This window comes from Ursus americanus, chromosome 18 (assembly GCF_024610735.1).
Source record: "Ursus americanus isolate L20-20 chromosome 18, mUrsAme1.1.p, whole genome shotgun sequence".
NCBI lineage: Eukaryota > Metazoa > Chordata > Mammalia > Carnivora > Ursidae > Ursus > Ursus americanus.
The window spans coordinates 53,477,744-53,499,248 of record NC_142144.1 but is presented as its reverse complement, the minus strand read 5'-3'; positions in this window follow the sequence as shown (position 1 = coordinate 53,499,248).

The window sequence follows — 21,505 nt, the reverse complement described above, 5'->3', positions numbered from 1 at the left end:
GACTTTCTTAGAGCCCTGTCACTTATTGTCAAGGCATATAGGGAGTCATGGAGTTAGATAATGTGTTAGATAATGTCAATAACTTGACTGTGATAAGGCATGTAAGACTTCATGATATTTTGTTGGATTAAGAGAAATGATCTGGGAATAGCTGGGATTTCGACATATATCCTCTCAGAGGAAAGCAGCCAGAGAATTCACCAAGTCACCATGAACACTGAATTGGCGAACACTAAACCATAGTTTCTAGGGGAAATGCAGAGTTAGTTTCTTGTGAGCCTCTGGTGACAACACTTTTCTAAGACATATCCTTGTTTTTTGTGTGTTTCTGTTTAAAGACTATTTATTTATGATATATTGCTGTTTCGCTAACATTGGACTAACAGTCAATAGCACTATAACTCATGTCCAAACAAAGCTTATCTCACACCTATATATTCTCTGTTAGGCACATGACAGCATTCCTGTGTTTAACAATACTAGCAGAACTTCAGCACTACACCTGGGGGGCATTTTAAACAGCAAAATCATGAACAGAAAGCACAAAAATGCAAAAAAAAAAAAAAAAAAGCACAAAATAGATGGCAGAAAGGACAGTTTTTTACATTATTAGAGCTGACACCAAAAGACAGAGCATCATCATTTTCAGCCACAGCTGGGAAGATGTGCATTGAGTGGGTGACTCAAATTTTTCACTGTTCTAAGTATGTCCATGAATGACCAGGAAAACACTGCTAGTATCAACCTTGTGATTAGAGATAAATCTTGCACATAAATTTGCAAATATGGAATCTAGGAATAATAAGAATTCACTGTATATTATCTGGAGGAAATATTAAGTATTTGAAATTGTATATATTCAATATGATTCCAACTTTATAATAAAAGATACATCTTTAAATGGCATACTGATGCTTTGTTTTAAAAAGAATCAAGTTCGGGGGCGCCTGGGTAGCGCAGTCGTTAAAGCGTCTGCCTTCGGCTCAGGGCGTGATCCTGGCGTACCAGGATCGAGTCCCACATCAGGCTCCTCTGCTAGGAGCCTGCTTCTTCCTCTCCCACTCCCCCTGCTGTGTTCCCTCTCTCACTGGCTGTCTCTCTGTCACATAAATAAATAAAATCTTTAAAAAAAAAAAAAAAAAAAGAATCAAGTTCAAAAATGTGGTTTTAGGAAAAGATAACGAACTGAGTCTTGAACTTGCCAATTCAAAATGTTAACATAATTCAAAAAAAATTCAAAAATGCTTTTAGGTTAGTAAAGAGCATCCCTGTACAATTGTTTATGAGTCAACATTACTAAAAATATTTAGGGGCCACTGGTATCTAAGGACAATTAATAAAAGGATATTAAAACTTTCCTTAAATTATAAACTAGTCAGTATGTCAATTCAAAAAAGTTAATTAATGCTGAAGTGATACAGATGTAACCTGTACTTAATGCAGGTAAAATTTAATTACATAAATTTCGCAGGATTATCTGTCAAATAATTCATCAGAGTCTACCATATGTAGCATTAGAGAAAAAAAATTAGAAAGGTTACATTTCAGCATGAGCCCTTTTTCAGAACCATAGTGAGTTTCTATCTTCAGGACAGCAATACCATAAAAAAGAGCCATAATTTGAGTGCCAATGTGTCTCTCCCTTTAAGATGGCTACGCTTTGGAAGAATAAACTTAAGGGAAGCAAATTCTTCCTAACCTGCAGCAGCCCCTGGCCGAGAGCTTATGCTAAGGATATAATAGGAAAACAAGTTCGTGACCTTGCGGGCTTTAGCCTAGACGTCAGAGCAGAGTCAGGAATGCCCAGCTTGCCCAGCAGCTGGGAATACCCGGCTCGCTCAGGGTGGAACGCTGCCCTCAGATAACGAGCGGCCAGGAACGCCTGGTCTGCTAAAGGGCAGAACGCTGCCCCAACCGAAACTTGATTGCTCTTGACAATAGCCCGCGGGGTCCATAGAAACATGTTTAAGAACAGGCCTCACTTGCTGAACGTTACATCATCTAATCCCGTGACCTTCCCCCCTTATGTACTACTATTCACTAGGGTGTAATACGGATCATCCCCTTGATTGTCTTTGATTGTTTATTGCCAATAAATACATGAGGTTGCGCTGTTCGGGGCGATCCAACTCTTGGAGGTGGCACGCCTTGCAGTTGCCCCTTGCACCCACACTCTCTTTCTCAAGCTAACCTGTCTGTGCCTCGTCCTTCTCCCAAATCAATGCCGCGGCTCCATGGGCAGTGTCACAGCACTAAACCCCTCAATTTTCCAACACCCTCATCCTCAGAAGCCACAAGTGATACTACCCATCTTTTCCAACCCCACGTTAATGACAAACACTGTCATCTTGAATGATGCCAAATTTCACTTACTACCTAAATCCATCCTGATAAAGACAGGAAATAAATTCCTGCTCTTGCAAATGTAGGGGTTAGGAATTCACAAGATAGTTTTAAGTGCAGTGATTGGAGGTTTTTTCCTCAGTTTTTGGCTGGAGCTACACTTTCTTTCTAGGACTAAATCCTTGCTGAAATCTCAGATATCTGACATCTGCTTTGCTCACAGTAGACACATCTTCCTGAGGGCTATCCCCGTTAGGTCTAAGCACTCTATCTAATGCTGCCATCGAACTGACACCACATATCACAGCTGTCTGAAGACACCTAATACCCATCCCATTGACCAATTAAAAATTGCATAGAAAAACAGGGCTGGTCTGACACAGGTCTTTAAACCATAATTTGGACTATTGCTCTCCCTCCTCAGGTGCCAGCCCAACAGCTAATTCAATTCTCCACTTACATGTCCCCCTTTATAATTCTACCTTATTCTCTACTCCCACTATTCCAACATTATGGTTCAACTCTGCCTCATCCTGCACAAATATGTTAAAAGATTATGGTGGGACACCTGGGTGACTTAGTTGTTTAAGCATCTGCCTTTGAAGGTCATGATTCCAGGGTCCTGGAACTGAGTCCCACATCAGGCTCCTTGCTCAGTGGGGAGCTGCTTCTCCCTCTGCCTGCTGCTCCTGCTTGTGCTCTCTCTCCCTCTGGCAAATAAATAAATAAAATCTTTTCTTTTAAAAAAGAGAGATTATGTCAAGGTGCCATTTTGAAGACCGTGCAGATACCAGTTATAAGGAAGATTAAGACAGTAGATCTATGAAGTACATTGCCCCCATAAGTCTATAGATTTCACTCAGTCTGTTCCAAATCTATGAAATAGAGCAATTAATTTATCCTCCCACTTAAGGTACTTAAAGTCTTCATTTAATGCTTAAAAAAAAACAATGAGTTTCTTCAAACAAAAAATGTTTAGTAAGTTCAAAGAATAAATCTCTTTATAAAGAAAATGTCAAATCAATTTGTAAATCTTTTTTAACTAGAAGTCAAAGAATTATTTTATAATGAATTCTTTAGTGAAGCAAAGTTCATCATTTCAGACTCTGGGGTCTTCATCTTTCCTTTAATATTTATTTTACTCATCTGAAAAAAGACTTATAAAACATTTATAACATAATTATTAAAAAATTACATTTAGGAAAAGGAAGCACTGTCTTCAAATTTTACCATCACCTGTTTCTCTCCAACTAAAACGTATAAACATATAAACAGAATGAAGTAAAAAGATTAATTTAATCCTATAAAATAATCTAATTTAATTCACCTCTTTGGAGGATCCCCATTTTTTCTTTGTTTTAAACTAAGTGATTTTTACAATAAATAAAAATTTATAAATTATCAAGAGAATTCAAAATATCAATTTTATTTTATTTTTAATATGTGAAAAAGCCTTGCCAATGCTTATATTAAATTTAATTTAATGAAAGTCTCTACTTCTACTTCATAGCATTTTTTCCCTATGCTTCAGGGATATCAATTTTCTTTAATCAGGCAAAGATCTACACTGTCATTTCAAAGGCAAAATTTCCACAACCAAATAATATCTCTAGCATGGAGGCATTTCTATCTCAAAGATGTGCTGTTTCTGTCTGACAATTCTAAGCATTAACAATGTTCAGATTTATGTTACCCAGCAGAGTTCTGCAGAGAGAGCCTAATTTTTTTTTTTAAGACTAAAACTAAAGTACAAAGAACATTAACCACTGAGGAAAATGAGAGCTTTTTAAATAGTAGAACTGTTGGTTGAAGCACTTTGAGTAGAAGTGTTCGGGTAGAAAATAACATTTTACCAAGATGCTGTGATATTTTGTGCTAATATTTCACACCTAAGGTGTTGTTTTCTTCATGCAGAGGCAGCAATCGGTTGGAAAATAGACAACACAAACTAACACACTTTTTTCTTTATCTTAAGGCTTAAGCTAATTTGCTACATGGTGATTAATGCTTTAATCAAGATTCTTGGGTTTGAAAATTAATCATTTCATCAACAGAATATGGATATATGTGGATGGAAAAATGCTATAAATCAAAAGGAGCAATGGGAACACTTAGACGTTCTAAAACTATTAATTTTTCAAAGAAATCTCTGTCCACCTTCCCCTTGGAGTCTTTCCTGCTGAAGCTCCAATCCACTATTTAGCTACATTGCTGTGAGTAAATGGTCAACCTCTAGCTTTTTTGTCTTCACGTTTAAAAAGCGATATTAGAAGTTATGAATTGACTCCTCTAGTTGGCAGAAACAGCAAAGTCATTTGCAAAGGGTCATGGGCACAAGGAGGTGATTCATTGGGAGCCATTTGAAAGTCTGCCATGTAGACCCAAAGGGTCAAAGGGATAAGGTTGAGTCGAGTGCTATCTTGTGATAAATTTCACCAGAAGGCAGAAGAAGGTGATGGAGAGGGGCCAGAGGAAATGGATACAGATGTTATAAATTTATATGAACACAATTATCTTATATAAATAGAATTCTCAGATCAGGGAAATAAGTGCAACGGGCTAAGGTGAAAGTCCAGAGTAGAAATGGAATATGGGGCCAATATATGTCATATCAGAATTTCTGGAAAGAAACCACCACACAGAGCACTCACACACGTACACTGAAATAGGGCAGCTGCAGCAAAGTAAAACCAGCAATGCAGTAGGAGTTTAGCTTGTTAGAGGAACCTGTACAGTTCCCACATATTGTTAAAGCTCTCTGGTGGCTTATATGTGCCCTAGAGAAAAATACAAGTACTTAAAATAGCTGACATCGCTGTCTAGTGAAAATATCCACGGAGAGTTGCGAGATGGGGGAGGGAGGATGTAAGGGAGTGTGTTTGAGGGGAGACTGAGGTCCTTTAGCCAAAGATTGTAGGTCAGATAATTTTAGTCTGAGCATATGCAGCACTAACAAGCCAAAAGCAGACTTCCATTCGCAAGAATGACCATGACTCTGCTGAGACCTCTCAGTCTGGTTGACAAACTCTGGATTGAAGTTCTGAGTATCAGCAGGGTAACAAGAATCCAGATGACTGTGCAATGAACAGGTCCCCCAACCTCTTCCTTCCAACTGCCTTCTGGTCGTATAATGTTCCTAGCCTGTCTCCTCAAGCCACCAGAAGAGCTGAGAAAGAGAGAGGAGAGCCAGAAGTCTGTACATTTACCAGGAAGAGAGATAAATGTTGGGGCTGAACTGAGATAAATTTCCCAAATGGGGATAAATTTAGTTTCCTCTTGAACTATTCTCATTTTCTACTAATATGTAAGTTTTATAAAGAAGGAAATGTCAGTTATAAGGCAACAAAGTAGCTATTTGGGGAGCTTGGGAAGATGGTGGTGTAGGAGGACCCTGAGCTTACCCTGGCCTATGTTTACAAATAGGTATCATCCACATCCAAGTAAGTAAACCAGAGAGCAATCTGAAAACTGGCAGAACAAACTCCACAACTATAGAGAAGCTGCATTTGAAAGGTTAAGAAGGTCAGGAAGGTGGAGGGAGGCTGCCTACAGGAGCAGGGGAGCTGTGCATGTGGAGAGGGCGGAGAAACAGGCCCTTGCACCAAGGAGCTCACATGGGGAAGACTAATCCCCATTATATTTGGCTTTAAAAACCAGGGGGGCTGAATTCCATGAGTTTGTACAATCAGTAGGACTTGGAACCTGGAGCTTTAAAAGCCAGTTGACTCATCATTGGGCAAGCTAGGAGGGTGAGTGATAGCTGAGTCCTGCCCTTAAAGAGACAGCAACCTGTGTAGAAAAGTAACATAAAAACAACAGTTTACACAACATGGGGGCAAACAGGAGACAGATCTGTTCATACCGATTTTGGAGCATGTTGGGGGCTTCTCTGAAAATGGGGGAGCTGGCAGTTGCCATTTTCCTTCCCCTGCCCCCCAGCATAAATACAAGGACACCAGCATCAGACAGAGCTTCACAGACACTTGCTACCTAACCTCTTAGCAGTGTACAATGCCCACAAGTTCTCCTAAGGGATCAGGCATGTCAAGCCTGTTAGCCTCTGCTCTGGGCATAAGACAAATTTTATTAAAGCCCCCTGCATGCTGTGCCCAGCTGCTGTTTTCACAGTTCCTGCCCAGCTGTATTATGTACCAAGACCAGCCTCACCCAGCCACTGCAGTGTGTTGCACCCAGCCTTGAGCCCCCAGCCACCAGAGCACTTCAGGGATCCAGCAAGGACTAGTGGCTTGTCACAAATTTTGCTAACACCACCACCACCACACTGCTCCCAAGTTTCCTGGAGGGCACGTCCCCTCACATCTAGCCTGCCTGGTTCCTACTAACACCAAAGAGAGCAAACACACCCCACAACAGGCAGATAGTCAGTGCAGAAAACCACATTGAAAGAAAAAGAGACTCACACACAACAGCAGGCTACAAGCAACACAGATAAGATACACTCCTGAAGTGTCAGGTTCTGGTGAGCAGGGAACACTGCACTGGAGGGTACTCCAGGACCTTTTCTTCATAATATCACTACTTTCAAGAAGAAGGCTTAGTTGACTTTGGTAACATATAGAAACAGACTAGAGAGGCATAGAGAATGAGGAGACAAAGAAATGTATCCTAAATGAATAAATAGGACAAGGCCATGGCCAGGGCCTGTGATCTAAGTGAAACAGATATAAGTAACATCCCTGATAGAGAATTTAAAGCAATGATCATAAGGATACTCACTGGACTTGACAAAGAGTAGAAAATACGAGTGAAACCCTTAACACAGAGATAAGGAATCATATAACATAGATGAAGGGCTCCATAAACGAAATGAGAAACACTCTTGGTGGAATGAATAGCAGGATGGAAGAAATGGAGGAACAAATTAGTGACCTAGAAGACAGTAATGGAAAGTAATCAAGTAGAACAAAATGCAGAAAAAAAGAATTATGCAAAATGAGAATAGACTTAGGGAACTCAGTGACTCCATCAAACGTAATAACATTCATATTATAGGACTCCGAGAAGAAGAAGAGAGAGAAAATAGGGCAAAAAAATTATTTTAAGAAACAATAACTGAAAGCTTCCCTAATCTAGGGATGGAAACAGACATCCAGATCCAGGAAGCACAGAGAACTCCATTAAAGTCAACAAAAAGAGACCCACACCAAGACATATTGTAATTAAATTGAAAAAATACAGTGATAAAGAAAACATTTTAAAAGCATCAAGACATGGGAAGACAGTAAACTACAAGGGAAACCCATACAAGGCCAGCAGGAGATCTTTCAACAGAAACTTTCCAGGCCAGAAGAAAGTGGCATGATCATATTCAAAGTGCTGAATGGGAAAAATCTGCAAGACTATCATTCAGAATAGAGGGAAAGATAGAGAGTTTCCCAGACAAACAAAAGCTAAAGGAGTTAATGACCACTAAACTAGCCCTACAAAAAATATTAAAGGGGACTCTATGAGTGCAAAGGAGAGACCAAAAGTGACAGTATAAAGGTAGGAAACACAAAAGCAGTAAAAATGAATATTTCTATAAAAACCCAGTCAAGAAATTTATAAAATAAAAGGATGTAGAACATAATAACATATACCTAAAGTGGAGGAGAGGAGTAAAGAATGGGTTCAAACTTAAATGACCATCAACTTAGTATAGACAGCTATTTGCAGAAGTTATATACAAACCTAATGGTAACCACATATCAGAAACCACTAAAAAATATGCAAAGACTATAGAGAAATCCAAATACATCACTAAAGAAAATAAACAAAACATGAATGAAAGACAGGAAAGGATCAGAGAAAATCTATAGAAACAATCACAAAACAATTAATAAAATGACAATACATATCTATCGATGATTACTATGAATGTAAAAGAACTAAACACTCCAATCAAAAGACATAAGGTGACAGAATAGATTAAAAAAAAAAGAGACATTATCTACATGCCATCTAAAAAGACTCATTTTAGATCTAAAGACACATGCAGATTGAAAGTGAGAGGATGAAGAAACATCTATCATACAAATGGATGTCAAAATAAAGTTGGAGTAGCAATACTTATATCAGATAAAATGACTTTAAGACAAAGACTGCAACAAGAGGCAAAGAAGGACATATTTAATTATAAAGGGAACACTCCAACAAGGAAATATAAAAATTGTTAATATTTATGCCCCCACATGAGAGCACCCAAATATATAAAAAGTTAATAACAAACATAAAGGAAATAATCAATAACAATTTATAATAATAGTAGGGGACTTTAACACACCACTTACATCAACGGACAGAGCATCAAAACAGAAAATCAACAAGGAAACAATGGCTTTTAATGACACACTGGACCATATGTACTTAACAGATATATTCAGAACATTCCTAAAACAGCAGAATACACATTCTTTTCAAGTGCACATGGAACATTCTCCAGAATAGATCACATATTAGCCCACAACACAAGACTCAACAAATGTAAGATAGATTGAAGTCATACCATGGATCTTTTATGATCATAAAGCTAGGACACTAGAAGTCAACCACACATAAAAAATCTGGAGGTTAGATAACAGGCTACTAAACAATGAATGGGTCAACCAAAAGTACATGGAAACAAATGAAAATGAAAACACAGAGGAAACATGTGTTTTCAAATGAAAATGAAAATGAAAACAAAACCTCTGTGATGCAGCAAAAAAAATTCTAAGAGGGAAATTGATAGCAACACAGACCTACCTTAAGAAGCAAGAAAAGTCTCAAAAATGACCTAACCTTACACCTAAAGGAGCTAAAATAAGAGCAACAAACAAAACCCAAAACCAGCAGAAGGAAGGAAATAATAAAGATTAGTGCAGAAATAAATGACATAGAAACTAAGAAAACAATAGAACAGATCAATGAAACCAGAAGCTTATTCTTTGAAAAAATCAATAAAATTGATAAGCCTCTAGTCAGACTTATCAAGAAAAAAAAGAGAAAGGACCAAAATAAATAAAATCACAAATGAAAGAGAAGAAATAACAACCAACACAGCAGAAACATAATTATAAGAGATTATGAAAAACTGTATGCCAACAAATTGGACAACCTAGAAGAAATGGATAAATTCCTAGAAACATATAAACTACTAAAACTGAAACAGGAAGAAATACAAAATTTGAATAGATTGATTATCAGCAATGAAATTGAATCAGTAATCAAAAAACTCCCAACAGACAAAGTCCAGGACCAGATGGCTTCACAATTGAACTGTACCAAACATTTAAAGAGGAATTAATACCGAGTCTTCTCAAGCTATTCCAAAAAATAGAAAAGGAAGGAAAACTTCCAAATTCATTCTATGAGGCCAGCATTATCCTGATATCAACACCAGATAAAAACACCACAGAAAAAGGGAACTACAGGCCAATACTCCTGAGGAACATAGATGCAAAAAGCCTTAATAAAATACTAGCAAACCCAATCAAACAATACATGAAAAAATAATTCACTATGATCAACCCATATTCCTGGTTTGCAAGAATGGTTCAATATTCACAAAGCAAACAACATGATAATCACATCAATAACAGAAAGGATAAAAACCATATGATCATTTCAATAGACACAGAAAAAGCATTTGACAAAGAATAACATCCATTCATGATAAAAACCCTCAAAAAAGTAGGGTTAGAGGGAACAGATCAATGGAACAGAATAGAAAACCCAGAAATAAACCCACAATTATATAGTCAATTAATATTTGACAAAACAGTAAAGACTATCCAATGGGAAAAGGACAGTCGCTTCAACATACGGTGTTAGGAAAACCAGACAGCAATGTGCAAAAGAAAGAAACTGGACTACATTTTTACATACACAAAAATAAATTCAAAATGGGTGAAAGACCTAAATGTGAAACCTGAAACCATAAAAATCCTGAAGAGAACACAGGCAGTAACCTCTTTGACATGGGCTACAGCAGCTTTTTTTCTAGATATATCTCCTAAGGCAAAGGAAACAAAAGCAAAAATAAATTGTGACTTCATCAAAATAAAAAGCGAAGGAAGCAATCAACAAAACTAACAGACAACCTACGGAATTGGAGAAGATATTTTCAAATAACATATCTGATAAAAGGTTATTATCCAAATTATATAAAAACTTATCAAACTTAACCCCCAAAACACAAATAATCCAGTTAAAAAATAGGCAGAAGACATAAGTAGACATTTTTCCAAAGAAGACCTACAGCTGGCCAACAGAAACATGAAAAGATGTTCATCATCACTTACCTTCAGGGAAATGCAAATCAATAGTACAGTGTGATGTCACCTCACACCTGTTAGAATGGCTAAAATCAACAACTCAAAAATAACAGGTATTGGCAAGGATGTGGAGAAAAAGGAACCTTCTTGCACTTTTGGTGGGAATACAAACTGGTACAGCCACCATGGAAAACAGTATGGAGGGTCCTTAAAAAGTTGAAAATACAGCTACCTTGTGATCCAGCAATTGCACTACTGGGTATTTACTCAAATACAAGAACACTAATTCCAAAAGATACATGCACTCCAAGTTTATAGCAGCATTATTTAAAATAGCCAAGCTATGGAAGCAGTCCAAGAGTCCATCAACTGATAAATTGATAAAGAAGATAGACGTCTATATATATGATACACACACACACACGGCTCATTATTCTAATCTGTTACATATATATATATATATATATATACATATGTATGTATATATACAGTCAGTTGGGGAAAGGCAAATCTGTTACATATATATATGTATATATACAGTCAGTTGGGGAAAGGCAAATACCAATAATTTCACTCATATGTGGAATTTAAGAAACAAAATAAATGAGGAAAGGGGAAAAAAGACAAAGAGAGATAAATCTAGAAACAGACTCTTTCATTATAGAGAACCAATTGATGGTTACTGGAGGAGAGAAGAGTGGGAGATTGGGTTAAATAGGTGTTGGGCATTAGGGAGAGCACTTGCCTTAATGAGCACAGGGTGATGTATGGAAGTTTTGAATCATTATATTGTACAGCTGAAACTAATATAACACTGTATGTTAACTAACTGGAATTAAAATAAATGCTTAAAGGAATAAGAGAAAGGAAAGAAAGTAACTACTTTATTTTTGTACTTCTAAATGTACTACCTATAATTAAGATAACCCCATTATACTTCTCATCCAGGGCAGTTATAACATTAAGTGAAATTAATTAACAATTAATGAAACATATGAAGTATATACCATGGTGTCTATGACTTGTAAGTCATTCAATAGATGGTAGCTCTGTTATCGTCAGACAGGTGGAAAGACAGCCTCTCAGAATTTTTTGCCTAGACCTCCTTGTACTTTATAGAGAATTCAGCTCTCCTACCTGCAGTTTGATAGTGGTTCCAAAGTTGCAGTGTGACTGCGCATATGCCATGCTATTCATAAGGTAATGGAATGATCTGGGACACAGAAAGCAATTACAATAGAACCTTGACAAAAGACCCTGTTAACTATTTAATGGTTATTAAATGCCAGTTTAAAAACCATGTGAGTTATTTATGTTGGACTATTAGGATCATGTGATTAGGCATGCAAGAAAATTGGTAAACACTCAGTTGGAATTTCCCAGGACCAGAAAGGTCACCTTGAGCAGACTACCAGGTTACCATGAGTGCTATCTTGAGCACATCTTGCAAGAGACAAGGAAGAAGCTTGAGAAGCCGCAATGAAAAAATATCCACTAATATTGATACACTTGGTATGCATCACAGACAACTGTAATTTTTTGTGAGATTGCAGTGTTTATGTACAATAACACATCTGTATTTCACAGCAGAAGCTGGCATGATCTATCACTACCCACCATGGAGAGAATGAAACATGCCTCAAACTTGTCCCACCACTTGGTTACTGATTTTTCTGTGTCCATCGGGATTCATGAGGAAGTGCTATGACCTCATCCCTTGGAGGACCATGAACTCATTACAGATGACTCTGTAATACTTCCCTGGGGAAGGGTGTGGGGAGGTGCATTAGGTAGGTTTACTATAAAAATTATTGACAGGAAGTGCTTATATATAGAGAGAGAGAGAGAGCACAACATAAAGAGTTGATCACCACTGAGATTGTGGTATCTTAGTTTGTTCTGGACAACTGAATAACAGCTGCTTGATTTTTGTTAAAGTATGCTTTTGGAAAAAATGGTTTAAATGTTTGAAGGATTTAGATTGTAAAAACAATTGCTTTTTTCTGCGGTCCACTTCGTACAACACTCAAAAATCCTGCATAGAAGACTCATTGTGGCCCCAACAACATAGGCAGTTCCCTTAAGAATATCTCTAAGTACTGATCATAATTAAAAAATTACTCTGAAATAAAGAGCCATGCTATCTGATCATTATTTGGTGGAGCCCAGTGACCACAAGAATTCTGCCTGGAGGCCACAAATACGGCATTAAAAAAGAAAAACCACTACAGTTTTAAAACATACCCAAAATGCTGACAGTCCATAATTATTAACCTGGCCTTTCAAATACCTGAGCCCTAGGAAAGAATGACCCTAGTAAGGTATACACAATATTTAATTTATGGAAGCTATATGCCCCTTTTTATATCAATCCAGGGAAATTAATGTTAATGTATTTTGTAGCAGATCACTTGGCTGTCTAGTAAGGATTTCCATTGTCTTCATCTTTCCTAACATAACCATGATGGGATTAAGCCAATTGGTGCATGGCATTTCCCCAGACAGCTATTCTCGATCTAGGGTAGGGCACAAAATTGAAGTAGGTCCAGGCAAGCCAAAGAAAAGGATTTATAGTGCACTGAGAAGAGAACTTGTTAGAAATGCAGACTTTCAGGCTCTACCTCAGACCTACTCTGATGGTTAGTTTTATGTGTCAACTTGGCTAAGCAATGGCACCAAGATATTTGGTCAAACACCAGTCTACATGTTGTCATGAAGGTATTTTTTAAAGATGTAATTAATATTCAAATCAGTGAACTTTGATTAAAATTTTCATAATGTGGCTGGGCCTCACCCTGTCAGAGAAACACCTTGAAAAAAAGACTGTGAATGCTATACTACTATTTGTGTTAAAACATCACATACAAAGAAACTTAAATATCAATGATCTTAGCATTGTTTCACATCCATTTTCAATAACCATTTTAAATGATTGATTTTTAAATGGGAGTGGAAATTTTGCATTTCACCTAAAATTCAGAAGTGTTAACGTTTTATTTCTAATACATTATTTGATTTATCATTTAAGATGATTTAAAAGAACCTACAATGTACCTTCTACAATTAGAAAACACTATGATAAAAGGTTTTTCCTACTTCATGCAAGCAGCTCAAGTGTGGCAAGATTCACTTAGGAAACTTAGCCATTATTAGGGATCCAGAAATTAAATGCCTGGTACTACTTTTCCATCACTCTCATAAGCACTACTTCTTTCTCTATTTTGGAATCATTCATTACTGGTATCAGTAGATGACCTCTCTCATTACATGCTGTTTTAAAATACCATTGATCTACAGATTAGAGTACAGTATAGTGTACTATATTACGGTATAATACAAAAAATCAATTTTTTCACCAGGTAATTGAGATAATTCATATCAGTTATTCAGGAAAGCATTGAAATACTTAAATGTGCCCCATCCAGTTTTTAAGTTTTAATGTAATCAAATCATATTTGATAATAACACAATCATGACTTTAATTTTAAATATTATGACAGGATAGAAAAAGAAAAGGAAGTTTAAGATAAAAACGTTCATCCTGAATAATAAGAAAAAGTAGATATTTCAGTTATGTTAATGACCCAATAGCTATACTTGCATGATGATTAGTCTCTGAAATGGTCAGAATAACCTTGGTAAACAGTAGATTTAATACTGATTTATAGACCTGAATTAGAGTTTTGATTTTATTAATAAGAATGTGGTTGATTTTTAAAATCAATGTAGACTGCTTTACAAATAATTTGTTTAAATCTAGGGACCCATAAAATCTTCATCCGCCTTTCACCACACTTGTCATTTTCATAGTAGTGATAAATCTCATATTGTATGTATATAAAAATATTTATACAGTAATACCGCTAGGAAATGCTTTCAACCATCATTATAATTCCTTTCTGCAACTTGATTTATTTAGGACCTAACTGAATATCTTGTAGAACCCAGATTTGTGGACTCACATGAATGAATTATAGATTCTGATTAGTTTACTTTTATCTCCATAAAGTCCATTCATCTTACTTCACAAAAGTCTTCTTTTTTGCATTGTACATAGTCATATAGAAATGAATATGTACAGAAAACCATCTTTAAATCCCCAGTTAAATAAAGAGGAAAGAAATGGTGTATCAACATCTTGGACTGTCATTATGCAGTGCTTAATAACCCCAAGGACATGTGCTTTTCAATGAATACAAATTAGTATGGATAAGAAAAGGCTTATGTAGACTAATTGCTTAAATAAACAACAGTTCCATATTCTTACAATAGAAATTTTTAATTATAGTGAGAGGAAACTTTGTACCAAATATTTTCTATATATATTTTGATTGAAATGTGGTAATTTATTTAAAATAGGTAGGCCTACTGAGCCATCTACTATTTCTGTACTTCTACCCATGCATCTGGAACTGTGCTTTGGGTCAGAAGAATTCAGAGAAACAGAGGAAATAGTTACTTTATATAACAAGATTAAAAAAATGAAAACTTTCCCTATTGTCTTAGAATGTCATCTAAATCATCAAATCTGAGGACAATGAATTGTAGATACTTTCAATATCTAAAGAGAAACCCTAGACACACTTGAAAGACATATCAAGGGATAACCAAGTGGCTCCATCAATCTAACTCCTTCCTTCATTTGATGTAAGACAAGGCAAGAGTAATTGAAAGAATTTTCTTTTTTTAAAATTTAAATTCCATTAGCCAACATACAGTACATCATTAGTTTTTGATGTAGTGTTCAATGATTCATTAGTTGCCTATAACACCCAGTGCTCATCACATCACGTGCCCTCCTTAATGCCCATCACCGACAGGATTGTAACATAAGACTGCCTGGCTTTCCCCCTTACTTGCCCAAGTGAGCCAGATAGAACATGAAGTTCTAAAGAAGGCAGATTGGAATCTTAGGTCCCAGCAGGATATTTGTAGAGAAATGTGTTAGTCTGTCTTTTGCTGTCACAGGAGCACAGTGAAAGAATATTCCAGAAAAAACTTTAAATATGTCCTCTGGAATTTGTGGAGCATTGAGACCAATGGTAACGTGTTCCTCCTAGAGAAGTCTCAAAAAACAAGAGCCAGTCTGGAGTGGCCTACAATGGCAGGATGAACAGAAAAGGAGAGCGTGGGAGTAGCATTTGAAGAGGCAAGAGTGAGTTTTCTCTTTTATCAAAGCATCAGTATCTGGTGGTATTGAAAGCCTTCCACTAAAAAAGACTACCCATTGAGTGAGGCATAGTTGCCTCCCTATAGTTTTCTGCAGTGTGGAGCAGTTGAGAGAGAAATGAGACAGATTGGCCAGAAAATGCAACAATATTACCAAGAAATGGATGTTGCACCAGAGAAGAAAGTAGAACGTTTGCCTAAGAACCTAATAAATGGCACACAGAAAGCATCATTTTGGTTGTGCTCCAAAGAGGGAAGGGAAAGTCTAATTGTCATAGCACTGGTCATACACTTCTTCTAATCATTTATTCCCTTGGCCCTGACCATGATACCAGAGAAGCTAAAACTCACACAAGAATGGTAGATGAGGAAGATCACAGAGATAAACAACAACAACAATAACAAAATCAGACCCATGTCCTTTTGCCCAGCATAGGCCCTCTGTCCCCCACCAGACCTGATCTGGGGAAGGAAGAAGAGATGTAAATTGGATCTGAGAAGGAAGGTGATTAAGTTGGCCCAGGTGCTCTGGAACAAGACTGAGAGATAGAAGTAATCAGACGAGCTGTGCTTGTGCCTGAAATGCCACCAATTAGAATGGAAGACATATCACTGTGCCTGGTGCTAGTGATAGGAAAAAAAAAGAAAACAATAGGTTTTCTGATTTTGCCCTGCCACATTCATCCCATATAATAAATCAAGTGCACTTAAGCATAACAGAAGTTCAATAATGCTCAGGAAGATACCATTTCAAAGAAAACTGGCCTTTCACCTGTTGGAGGTATCTAGAAGTATAGAAAAAGATTTGAGCATTTTCCTTCACCATATTTAAATAATATGTATATGAACACATACATCTGCACATATACATACAACTTTTTGATAAGGAATGAAAAAAAACTATACAGGAAAACAGTGATTTGATCATGAAAGCTAATTTCATCATCTCACTTTCCAAACATTCGTGTCTTCTATGTCATGCAACATTGAGGTGAATTTTGTAGAAATCAGCATTGACTCTTCCTGTTAATTACTGTGACTCACAATAAATTCTAAGCGTCCTGAAAAGACAGTTGGATTGGACTAGAAAAGAAAGGGGAAAAAAGCAGTCTGAGGAGACCAGCATAGATTTTCTTGATAAAAAGTACATAGAGATCTTAGATTTTCTTGATAGCAAAATGTGGAAGTTTATGGCTTGGGTCAAGAAAATGTAAAGATTACAGAATATAATTATTAATACTCACTCATGAATTAATGCACTCACTCATTCTTTCATTCAAAGACACACTTGAGTTTTTAGTGCATACAAGTACTATATTTTACAGTTACAGAAAGTAAAGATAGGACTTCTTATCTTAATAATCTTATAATTTTGAGAAAAAGCAAATGTTGATAAATAAACAGCCACCAACAGCACACAAATGCTTGTTTGCATGCACGCATGGGCAACACACCACTTTTAGAAGGCTTTTCTATAGTTATGTGGTAATCTAATGATCCAAGGAGACTGTGTTGATGAGTGACTCCTTTATGGAGAAGATCATCTTTAAACTAATCTCAAAAGGTGACCAGAAGTCACTCAGGCAGAAAGGGAGTAACGATAAGCCAGCTGAGATATTTTGAGGTGAGAGAAGAGCATATTTAAAAATACAGGCTTGGGAAGGAATGACAAATGCCAATAGTTCGCTTGGCATAACTGACATGTCAGGTACGTTCAAAGCAGGAACAGCAAATGTAAACGGAGGAAAATATCAAGAAGGATACTTTCTCAAACTCTCAGGGCCTGCTTTGAGATAATGAGAGAAAGGCAAAGTGAGTGGAGCTGAAAGAGTGCTACCCTCCAACCAGAGAACTCTACTTTCAGATTTTACACATATATACTACCTTCCACCTTAGATTTTAGTTGAAGTGTTCAACAACTTAAAAAAAAAATCAGGATCTGTGGATCTTGAAGAATAACAGAAGGCACATGGACAGACAAAAACGACCAATAATGGAAAAAAATATCGAAAGAATAAAGAATGCTAAGTCATAACTATGAAGAACTGCTGATACTGTTGATCATTTTTGAAACTCTTCTCCCTTTGTTTCCTGTTCTCCTCTTACTCTAAATTGCTCTTGATATTCTCTTTCCCTGACAACTTTTCTTGAGCCCACACCTTTAATATTCAATCCTACATTCATTCTTTCATTTTTGCCTACTAGAAAATGCAAAAAATCAATCAGAACATCTCTACTCATAAGGAATTCCCAGCCCCCTTATGGGACCAGATAACTTACAATTCCATATGCCAAGTGCTGTGTCAGTCGCATGAATAAACAGCTTTGATTCCCAGAGGATGAAACAACTGACCTAAAGGAAGAGCATGGTCTCTGGATCAGACAATACCTACATTCAAATCTCATGTCTGCCATTTCCTAGCTATGTGCTCTTGCTTTTCTTCAATTACCAGCTCTACCTATACCTCAATTTTCTCTCATGCACAATAAGGAATAATAGAAGCACTTGCCTTATTGCATCGCAGTGAAGACTGATTATGACTAAGGACATGAAGTGCTCAGCAATGTGCCTGCCGCAGGATAAACACTAGGTAAGTAATAGTGATGGGGATCATAATGGAGAGAAGGAGGAAGAAGAGGAGCAAGGGGAGCAGGGCAAGTGGAAGAATACAAGAATGTTTCACAGAGAAGATGAAGTTTAAGCAATGTTTTAATCAACAAAGAGAAGTTTACCAATTGAGTGAGGTAGGAAAGGGATTCTCAGGCAGAGGACCATGCTGTCCCAAGGTTGTCTCTATAGGTGACGCTGTCCATGCTCTTAGAAATGACATCCACCACTATTATGGTTCACGCTCTCGACTAGACTAATGCCTCCTACAGTAACAAAATGATAGTTCTTCTGAACTTCCTTTCTATTGGACCTCACTATTTTGATGTCCCATAACCACCACAAACTCAAACACTTAAAAAAGTAAACTCAAAATCTTTCTCTCTCCCCATACTGTTTCTCTTCTTCCTATTCCTCTTGGGGAATACAGAAATTTTAGAGCTGCCATAGACCCTTTCCCCTTTGCCTCTCTGCCTTCTTCATTTAAATCATCACTAAATTCTATGTCAAATTCAACTTCCAAATATGACTTCACCTGTCCAAATTCATTCATCATCGCTTGCCTGTATTTTTGAAATTGTGTCCTAGCTATTCTCCTACATTTAGAATTTCCTTTATCCAAAAATTGGCCAATTGTTTATTCATTGAATCCATAAAAATTGGGCAATTAAAAGATGCTAAGAATTCTTTAGTGTGCTAGAAAATCAATAATTAATACCTCTGAGTTACTGAGGCATTTTTTTATATTGTCACAACATCATCTTTGCAAAGCTAATCATGTCAACATTTAAAAACCTCAATCAACTCTATATTGCCTACAGACTATGACTAAGTACAAACTCCTTAGCATGTCAAAGAAAGCCCTTCATACTGAGAAGCCAGTCTATCATAAAGAAACTTTTGCTTAAAAACACTTCATTTCCAACTAACCAAACTGCTCTCCAATCTCAGAGCATACGATGCTCTTTTGCCCTTTGCACATGGTCATTATTTGTATTTCTGCTCATCCCTCCGTATCTGTCTGAGGAATGGTCCAACTTTTAATAACCAGCTTAATATCTTCTTTATAAAAATGAACTGGTCAATTAATGAGTTTCTACTGTGCCTTCTTCCTGCTTTAATCCCATCACTAATCACCAAACCCTTTAGACTTTATTTTCTGACTGATGAGCTTAATGCTTTTAGATTACCTACAGAAAAAGAATTCTTTTCATCTTCCTAGAAAGCTTATTCCTTTTTATGTTGTCCATGCTTTATGTTACCCTGTTTATATTCAAATACTAAAGTCCCATGTAACAGATTTAAAACATACAGAGAACGACCTAAATTGAGCCACATTTGGGGAGATTTCTAGAACTATAGAGCACTTTATTCTCCTTTTCCAACATGTAATTTCTGAAAGTGAAATTGATCTCATACATTGAACCAACTCAAATGTTAATTGTAAGTTGAACTAGAATCAGTATAAAATATACAATAATTAAATGATAATTTAGTCAACTATGTGACTATTCAACTCTGTTTCTAAATTCATTCTCTTAATTTCTTTACATGAAGGAGATTTAATAACTGAAATTAAATCCCTCCATGCAGTAGACACCAATACTGAGCTCATTTGCTCATTCAATAAATACTCCTTAGATAATTACTATGTGGTAAGCACATTTCAGGGCCTAGGGTATATGGAGTTAAATAAAAAAATCTTTGCTTCCAAGCCACCTACAGTTTACTAGAAAATTGAGAAAATGACTTCAAGAGATACAGCATAAACTGTAACTGCTATGAGAGAAGTTTATATGGTAAACTGTGTAGTCCAGAAGCTGAACTTCCAAGGAGAAAAGGTGCAGATGGGGGTATGTGCATCAGGAAAGGACAGGTGTCTAGCATGTGTAATTAAAGAAGACAGCATAAGTGCTCGAATAACCCAGGATAGGTATGTGTATAAGCTTAAATATAGAGTCCCTCCTGAACTGTAAGTTCCCAGAGCTCATCATTTCCCCCACAATTTATATAATAGCAAGTACTCAGCAAACATTCCTTCAGTAGGTAATGACTGTCCTGTAAGAACTAATGAAAAATTACAGTTCTCAAATTATTTGAAAATTCTAATATATGATATAGTATTAAGTTCTAGGACTAGGAGTAGCAATGTTTATATAAATGCATGTTTTTATATTTGATCTTGAAGGTTTGCTTGGACACTATAGATTGTAAGTATGACAAGGGATGCTACAACAGAGAATATCAAGAGTATTAGACTGAAGTCATTATGGACTATGATTAATGAATGCTGTCAAGGTAGAAGTGGATGAGGCAGATGCATACCAATAGAGGGAAAATTAATTAATTAATCAGTTACTCAATTAGATAAGTAAAATACGTGTATTTGTATAAATGTGTATGTGTATATCTATCTATATCTATCTATCTATCATCTAGCTAGCTATATATTTTAAATGCAATAAAATCTAGCTAGCTATATATTATTAAATGCAATAAAAATAGTGTCCTTTATTATAAGCCTTATAGAGTGGTAGAGTGGTAATGTGGAAGAACTTGCATCCTCTACAGTTCAGGCTGAGAACATTCCTATAATGAGAGGCAAAGTTGGCTACAATTCCTGTTTTGTGTGCAGTAATGTAGTACCATTATTGCTCTCCTTTCCTTTAAAACTATGAAATTCTAAGGATACCCACAGGGCAACAGGCAAATCTTTATTATTCCCAAAGTGGTTGGGAAGGGCAAAGTAGAGCAATGTGGAAAGAATATGGATACTGAAGTCAGTTAAACCTGAGTTAAAATTCTGGACCCAAGTGACTTTGGATAAAATGAAGCCCCATTCCCTTATTTTTTCTCATAGTGCTGGCTAACTCTAATTCACTCTCTAGGTTCAACTATGGTCACCATTGTAAAACCTTAGTAGGTCTCAAATGGAAAGCTTGCTATTTCTTCCCAAGCTCCATTCCCTATCTCCTCAGAATTTGCTTCCCCAGGTTATGAAAGGACCTGCCTCTCACCCCATTTCTCACCCCATTTCTCAACTCCTATGCCTTTGTTGCTTTTGTTAAAACACCATTATCTAATATACATCAAGAATTCCTGCCAACAATATTTTTGAAATAAAGTCTGA